Source organism: Myotis brandtii, unplaced genomic scaffold (genome assembly GCF_000412655.1).
Source record: "Myotis brandtii unplaced genomic scaffold, ASM41265v1 scaffold57, whole genome shotgun sequence".
Lineage (NCBI taxonomy): Eukaryota > Metazoa > Chordata > Mammalia > Chiroptera > Vespertilionidae > Myotis > Myotis brandtii.
The window spans coordinates 2347147-2355818 of NW_005370133.1; the positions used below are offsets into that span (position 1 = coordinate 2347147).

Consider the following 8672-nt stretch of genomic DNA (forward strand, 5'->3'; position numbering starts at 1 on the left):
GTAGGCTCACTGAGGTTCCACTTCCATGGAGCTCTGGAAGCAGTACCTCCTCCCTCTTTCTCTCAAGTCCTATCAATATAAGTAATTTTCTCTTGTGACTAATATTGGAGTTTCCTCACCTCCCCCTGCTCAATCTTGTCTCTCTTCCTCTTGCAGAGCCCACTCTCATACAAATCTGATTGTATTCATTCATTTTTGGTCAACAGAATCCTGGGTCTACATTCCACACATTCTGGGCCATCATCCAGGCATCCTTGTGGTTTCCAAGAACATTTTTGAGAAGGACATGGGGACCCAAGTCCCAAGAACAACAGTTCTTTGGGTGTTTCTGGGATGGCTCATGGTATGAGCCTCTTTCTTTTGAGCTGGGGTAGAAACACTCCTCTCAAGTCATAAACCCTTCCTCAGATGTGGTGGGCAGGCTTGTCCACAGGAAAGGTTTAAGCAAATAGACCTGCCACCACAGTTTCCAACAGTCCCATCCTAGGAAAGCTAAAAGAAGGCAACACACATAAATTAACTCAGCATGCTTTGCATAAATGGGTGGGAGGCAAATTTAGTGGGCCACAGAAATGGGAAGGGGAGCCTCAACTTCACCCAAATAAATCTTTTTCCAGATTAACCACGAGTTTCTATATTTTAAAATCCTAAGATTCTGAGCTTCTTGGATTTTGAGGGTTTGGGGGGTATAATTCTTGTGTCTCTAAGGTCTCCCCAGTCTATAAACATACGTTGTGACCTCTTAATAAGAATTACCCACATTTTTCTATCTATATTCCCCATTTGCTTCTGTAGGCTCATTGACCATCCTGGATGTCTTACTGCTGACCTGGCTCTTCTGTCCCCCCACACTCGCTGACAGATGGGGCCTCTTTCATGGCTCTGGTTGACACAAGGCTCCAATGACACTGCTTTCTCCACTTCTCCCTTTAGACTGACAGTAGAAAAAGCCTCCTGCAGGTGCCTCCCATTCTTTGTTGGTTCACTTAACCCTCCCTGTGTTTCTGTAAAAAGCCCTTTTATTAAAATATTGTTCATTTAAGCCTTGTTGAGTCTGTCATCTTTCATTCCAAGATCATGACAGTACTTCTTGGAGTTCCAGAAAGAACTTGAGTACATTCAAGCAAATGTTTAGCATTGATTGCATGCCTGCTCTGGGTCAGGCACAAAGCTTCCTCTCTTGTTCTCACTGTCCTCACTGAGGTGTGTAGCTGAGAAGCCACTAGAAGACCTATCCCTCAAGGCTGGGTTCCACTTGTCTGTGTCATGTACTACCCCTCTCCTGATGTCCCCAAGGCTGCAATCTCATATTGTGCCAATCTGGAGTCATGGTTCTTAGAGTCCTCACTGTACCGAGGGCACTCTAGTTCTGCTCAGAATTGAGGAGAACATCCCTCTCTTCTACTGTGACCATCTCACTAAGCACAGCTGGCCCAGTGTTTTACAGAATATCCTAATTCCCAGAACAATAGGACCCTTTAGTTTTCCCTGGAAGCCTCCTCCATAGTCTCTGACACAGGTAAGAGCAACTGGGCCTGGAGCTGTAAGAGGAGTGGGATAAAAAGTATACTATGACTAAGTCTGGGCAACACTGGGTTAAAAAAAGACAAAAAGGGAGTATTTTGTACTACTCAGAATGTTTCAGTGGACTGGGAATTTCTAAAGGGGGCCTATTGGGAACAGTATCTGCCCATGTTATTTGGTTATGGAAAACTTCCTTCAAGGAGTATTGCATGGGCCACCCCACCTCCCGCCCTGCTGCTGCTGCCACCACCCCACTTTCTTGGTGCCCAAGCCTGGCCACCATGCCACAACAACAGTGACTTTTCCTGTTTCAAAATAGAGATCCATGGAAAGACTTTCAGCTCCTAAGAGGAAGAAGCTGATTATTGGAAAGATCTTACTATGACCTACAAGTAAAGGGCAGAGAAAACACAAGAGGAGCTCTGAGAATTCCAGGAGGGAAGCTGAGAATATGAAGCTGAATTGGAGATGCAGCTGCAACAAATTGAAACCAGCAACAGGGACCTCCTTTCAGAAAATAACCACCTTCACATGGAGCTAGAAACCACCAAGGAGGAGTCAGAGACGCAGCATTCTGAAGGCTACTGGCAGATCTCCGCCTTAGAGAATGACCTTGCCCAGACAAAGGCAATTAAAGATCAGCTGCAGAAATGTATCCAAGAGCTGGAACAAGCAAATGGTGTCTTGGAAAGAGTGAAATGGGCCACGATCCTGTCTCTGGAAGAACTGGAGCAGCACTTGAATCAAACCATTGAAAGAAATGCCTCCCCAGAGAGCGAGCTTGACAAGAAGAATCTCCTAGAATCTGTTCAGCAACTGAAGGAGGAAGCCAGAGATCTGCAGCAGGAATTAGCTGTGCAGCAAAAGTAGGAGAAACCCCTTAGCCCGGCTCTGTAAAAGCTGAAAGGACAGACGGTTGTGCAGGCCATTGACTTGGTGCTGTCCATTCCCATGGTTCATCGGGGACCCAGCTCTAACTCGTGGGGACATTCAGATGTGGTCTGGATGATAGCATGAGTGGGACCCCCTCATGCCTGTGACCCGGATCTCAGCCCTCCACATCATGGCAGACCTGCTGTGGAAAGTAGGGGCACTGGAGTCACATCTTGCTGGAACTTCATGTATACAAGTAAACAGTCCCCAAACTAAACAAGTGGCCAGACATCAGGGTGGGGGAGCAAGAACAGAGATGGCCCTGACAGACAGCCCAGCAGCACCAGCATGCCTCTGGGCGACAAAGCCTTGGCAAAATGCCTGGAATATGGGGAGGTGCTTTCAAATCTGTCTTCACCATTGCTGACGTCAGCTCAGGGTGTAGTCAAGATGCTGCTTTAGGAAATTCACAGAAGCAAAGCCACTGGCATCTGTGTGGGGGTTGTTACCTTTCTTCCTTTATTTTAAAAAAATACATTTTATTGATGTCAGAGAAAGGAAGGGAGAGGGAGAGAGAGATAGAAATATCAATGATGAGAGAGGATCATTGATTGGCTGACTTATCCACGCCCCCTACTGGGGATTGAGCCCATAACCCGGGCATGTACCCTGACTGGGAATCTAACCCTGACCTCCTGGTTCATAGGTCAATGCTCAACCACTGGGCCACACTGGCCAGGCCCTTCCACTATTCACATTAGGTTTTTGTTTTCTTAAGTTAGTTTGAGAAATACAGGTAAGCAGGCACACTAGCCAGTGACAGAGGCCATCACCTGTGGCCCCTGGTGGTTGATTCTGCGAAATGTTGTCTCATCCCCCAGCTTCCTTATTGGTGTGCTGCAGACGGATAGGGACAAACTGGCCCCTCTGGAAAGGGCTCTGAGGTTTGGTAACCAGGCTACCCCATCATTTTGAGCTGACCTGAGTTCTGCTTGGTCTTGGGAGGTGTTTTTAATGTCTGGAGACACCTGACAAGTGAGTGGCATCTGAGACCGCCTCAGGCTCATCCCACTCAGCGGGATCCCTCTTCCAGAACAAAGTCTCCCAAAACTTCATGGTACAACAAGAATCTGTATGCTGAAATCATGTCTAGGACCAAAGAGTAGACTAGGCATGTGCTTTAAAAACACACACAAAAAAGCCTGTAGTGTAGTGTACCTCCCACACTTTTTAATCTGCCTTTGAGGCTTTTAGAGGTGTGCTTAAGTTTCAGAGTATATTTTGTGTGGGCCATGCCAGAGGAAAATCTGTGTTCTCTTTAGATCTGTTCCAACCGACCATTAGTTGTCATGAGCCCCACCCCTGGCATGGGGGTGACATTCACTTCGGGATCCTTGCGGGTCATTGGGGTGGGGTAGGCTTGGAAATACAGCCTTTAAGAACAGGACTTCAGGCTCTCTCTCTCCTGGGAGTACTCCCTTATGTCCCCCTGCCCCTTTCCTACCTCCCAGGCCTGTTAACTTTACCTCTCTCCTAAATTCCAAGGGTCCCCAGAGACTTGCAACCAGGGGAGGGGTGGGCAGTGACAGCTTGTCCTGGGCTAACCCCAAGCCCCTGAACCTGTCTCCAAGGTCTCCTTTTTTTTTCTGACTCTCCAGTGAGCGGACAGCAGCCCCACCTTGGCTCTCCTATTACTTCTTCTATCCTCAGCCTTTCCTTGTTCACTGTCCCCAGCTTTAACAAATATACACATAAGCAAACAGGACTTCATTCAAGGCCATAATAAAATAATCAGGTGAACTTCAAATAAGATTAAACCACCAGGATTGTTTTTGGAAGTTTCCTTATAAAGGAAGAAATGAACACAGGATTTCCAATGCAGGCTATGCATATGCTTATCTCTGCTTGTTGTGAGCTGCTGTCTTACAAGACTGCTTCAGTCACAGGTAAGTAGAAACATGAATTCAGGAGCATTTATGCAGCTTAACCACCTTCCTTTTGTTACTAAGTTATTTTTCCAAAAGAACAGGAAAAATATCCTTGATTTGAAAATAGAACTTTTCAAGTGTTAACTGAAATTCAACAGAGAATTAAATTTCAGTGCCTGGTTCATTCCCTAGAAACATTTTGACTTGCATTGGTAAAAGATGTACTTTTAAAAATATTTATTTATTGATTTTAAAGAGAGAGAGGAAGGGAGAGAGACAAAGAAACATTGATTTGTTGTTCCATTTATTCATGCATCCATTGGTGTTTCTTGTATGTGTCCTTACTGGGATCGAACCCAAAACCTTCGCATATCAGGACGAAAACATTTTGACTTGCATTTGTAAAAGATGTACTTTTAAAAATATTTATTGATTGATTTTAAAGAGAGAGAGGAAGGGAGAGAGACAAAGAAACATTGATTTGTTGTTCCACTTATTCATGCATCCATTGGTGTTTCTTGTATGTGTCCTTACTGGGATCGAACCCAAAACCTTCGCATATCAGGACGATGCTCTAACCAACTGAGCTACCTGGCCAGGGTGAATAAAAGATGTACTTTTATTTAAATAATAAATAAAACAAGAGAAACTAAATTTCAAAAAACCAAAGGAAGCATTGCATGAACTACACTTTTAGGAAATGCTGACTTTTATTTAGTACTTCCACTAATTTATAATAGTGACCTTTTTTATGTTTTTAAAATTTTTATTTCAGGCAGGCAGAATGGACTTGCCAATGAGAGGCCACCCAGAGGGAGGCAACATATTGTCATGGGGGAAATAGCTGGGGATTTGGACTCAGCCAGACTTGATTCTGAATTCTGACTCAGTTGTAGAGTGGCATTTGACAGAATGGACTTGCCAATGAGAGGCCACCTAGAGGAGAGGCAACATATTGTCATGGGGGGAAATAGCTGGAGATTTGGACTCAGCCAGACTTGATTCTGAATTCTGACTCAGTTGTAGAGTGGCATTTGGCAAATTACTTCACCTTTCTGGGGCTCAGCTTCCACATTAGTAAGTGGAGCCAGTAGAGTCTATTAAATGTGATAATGAGCAGAATGGACTTGCCAATGAGAGGCCACCCAGAGGGAGGCAACATATTGTCATGGGGGAAATAGCTGGGGATTTGGACTCAGCCAGACTTGATTCTGAATTCTGACTCAGTTGTAGAGTGGCATTTGGCAAATTACTTCACCTTTCTGGGCCTCAGCTTCCACATTAGTAAGTGGAGCCAGTAGAGTCTATTAAATGTGATAATGATTTAAAGTTTCCATCCCTGTTTCTGGAACATATAAGGTGCTCAACAAGTGTGATTTCTCCTTCCTTAGAAATGAATGCTCTCTCACGTGACCCAGATATTCCTCATCTCTTATCAGAAGCCTCCTGGACTATTTCTTTTTGTTCTGAACTTCTCTAGCATTTAAAGCATGGACAGGGGAGAGTAGGTCTTAGTGAATCAGAGAAAGTTAAAGCAAGAGAGAAACTGTCTTTGCAATCTTCATTCATTAATGATGCCAAGGACTGAAATAGGTTCAAATACTTGGAACTGAATTTTGAGGCAAAATCCACAAGGATTTCTTCATTTCTCATTCCAAATCTGGAAAGAAGTATATTCTCCTCTAGTTTCTATTTATTTTTAATGTTGATAGATAATCCTTATTATAAAAATAATTCATACAAAATCCTGCCACCCAAACACATCAGATATTTTCATTTTTGCTGGTGACTTTTTTTTTGCAATAACAAAATATTTTTGTATACAAAGATTACTAAACATAATATTAAATATTATTCCAGGTTGATGCCTTGCCTTTACAATTATTTCTAACGATTATATGTGCTGGAGACCAAGATCAACAGTAATTGATATAAATGTGAGGAGTCTGGCAGAAGGCTGACCAGGACTCCTTTTGATATTCACAGGGTGAATATCTACATTTTATTACTTGCTGCTGACTCAATGGTCTAAAGCAAACTCCCCCAAGACCTGGCAATCTTACTGTTTGCTAAACATTACCATTGCTATGTCTGTTTGCATTCCTAAAGGCAATTGTGTATTCTAGCTAATAAAAGCAGCTGGGAAAGGAACAACGGGGAGAGCTTGACTGCAATGGTTAGGCTGTCCTCTGGTTTCCCCCAGTATTGGAAAAATAATATCTCGTCTTGTGTATCATTTGTGCGTCAGCCCTTCCTCCAAGTCTTTGAACCCGCGAAAGCCACTCTGGCCGTGGACTCTCGCAATATGATACTTGATCAAAGATTTTTATGGGTACTAAATTCAGGTAGACTTTGGGGGAAAAGGCTGCTCTGGTGACTGGTTATATATGATCATGTCCCCACTGTTGAGCATTTTTTTGTTTGTTCCCAATTCCTTCACTATTTTTTAAAATTTTTATGCCAATCTTCATGCATGTATATTAGGATATTTTTTTAAAGATATTACTTCTTTTTTCTCTGTGTCTATGACTCTCTAGCCAAACACAGATAGACTGTTGTTATTCCAGCCTAGAGGAGGCTTGGGGTTGGGCTAAATGCACAGCCTTCTATAAAAGTCTTCCCTTCTTGACTTTTGCTTTCAAAGGTAGAAGTGTGGGTGTTGGTGGGAGGAAAGGAGAGGGCAGCCAAGGGACCTGGGGAGAGGCAGAGTGTCTTGGAAAATATAGTAAAAGCATAATTCTTTTCTCTCTCCTCTGTTTATTTGGGGGTTGGGAGTACTCTCTCTCAGAAATACCCCAAAAACTGAGATTAAACTTTCCAAGACCACCAAAGAAATGGGTTTCAATGTCATAAATTGAGTTGTTTTACAAAAATACTGAGTATGTGAGCTAAAATTCACACCTATCTTTAGGTTATTATTATTTAAAGATAATTTTTCTGAAGAATGATTTATGAGTCAAGATATATAAACATTTTTACATCTCTTGGTTTCATGGTTCCAAATCATTGTCCAGAAAAAAATGCCATAATTTACCTGATAACAAGAATAGCTGAAGGTACTATTTCCACCATATACTCACTAGCTTTAGTTACTATACTTAAAAAAGATTATTGCTAATTAACTAATGAAAATGTTACTTCAATTTAATGAGCATTTCTTAAGTTACCAGAGAGTTTGAATGTGTTTCATGTACTTATTTGTGAAATGAATTTCATCTCAAGTATATTAAGTTTTTAGTGTGTAGCAATTAACTTTGAAAAATAAATCATTTCTATCATTTCTTATCTTTAATAATTTGCCTTTCCTTGTGGATTGTGCCCCTCACCGAATATTCTTCATCTGGTCTGCTTCCCAATTCAGACCCAGCCCCCAACCTGTCACCATTGAAAAATATGTCTTTCATCAGTAAGTTCCGACCTGGCCACCTAAAGGCCAACTTCTTCTTTTCAGCTGAGATAGGCAGGTTCTGATTAGGCAGCATTATGATTATAAGGAAATGATTCATTAATGAAATACATAATGTGTTCATGAGTAAGGCAACCCATTGCATTATATAAATAGTTGTAGGCACTTGGGAGTTAAGATTCACTACCACTGGCTGCACATTTTCTAAAGGAAATAGCCCAGATGAGAAATATACCTTGGGTGGAGACACACAATATAAGCCCCGTGTAAGCAAACCCACATTTTGTTTATAAAAATGAGTTTAGAAAAATTAGTTTCACACAATGCTTTTCAAGAGTACCTTTTTCCCCCACTCAATCCAGGCAAGTTTTAGACGCCCCAGTAGTGACACTGAAAGAAGTACTGGATGAGAAATAGCCTCTTTTTCTTTAACTACTTCTCTTACCTGGATACATTATTTAAATAGCTTGACTCAGGTGTTATCTCCTGGAAGCCTCCCTTAACCACGGCATGGGATAGGTGACTCTGATCTGTGCTTTGGTAAACGTGTTCTTTGGTCTTCTTAGAAATTTCAGGCCTCTTTCCCCTGTGTCTTAAACTTCTCCTTCTGGACTGGACTCTTTCTATCAATAATCAAGCATGCACCAGTCTTTTCCAATTTACTAAAGTACTCTCAGGAGTTCTCTCAGGTATTGCTGTCTCCTTCCCTTTAATGCTGAATTTCTTGAAAAAATTATCTATGCTTTGTCCCTACCTCATTTTTCAGAAATTTCAGGCCTCTTTCCCCTGTGTCTTTAACTTCTCCTTCTGGACTGGACTCTTTCAATCAATAATCAAGCATGCACCAGTCTTTTCCAATTTACTAAAGTACTCTCAGGAGTTCTCTCAGGTATTGCTGTCTCCTTCCCTTTAATGCTGAATTTCTTGAAAAAATTATCTAT

The 8672-nt window shown here is 42.1% G+C and overlaps 1 pseudogene; it reads left to right on the forward strand.

Annotated features, from left to right (window-relative positions):
- The first annotated feature begins 1692 nt into the window (after positions 1-1692).
- Positions 1693-2859, forward strand: LOC102248277 (annotated as a pseudogene).
- The last annotated feature ends 5813 nt before the right edge of the window (positions 2860-8672 follow it).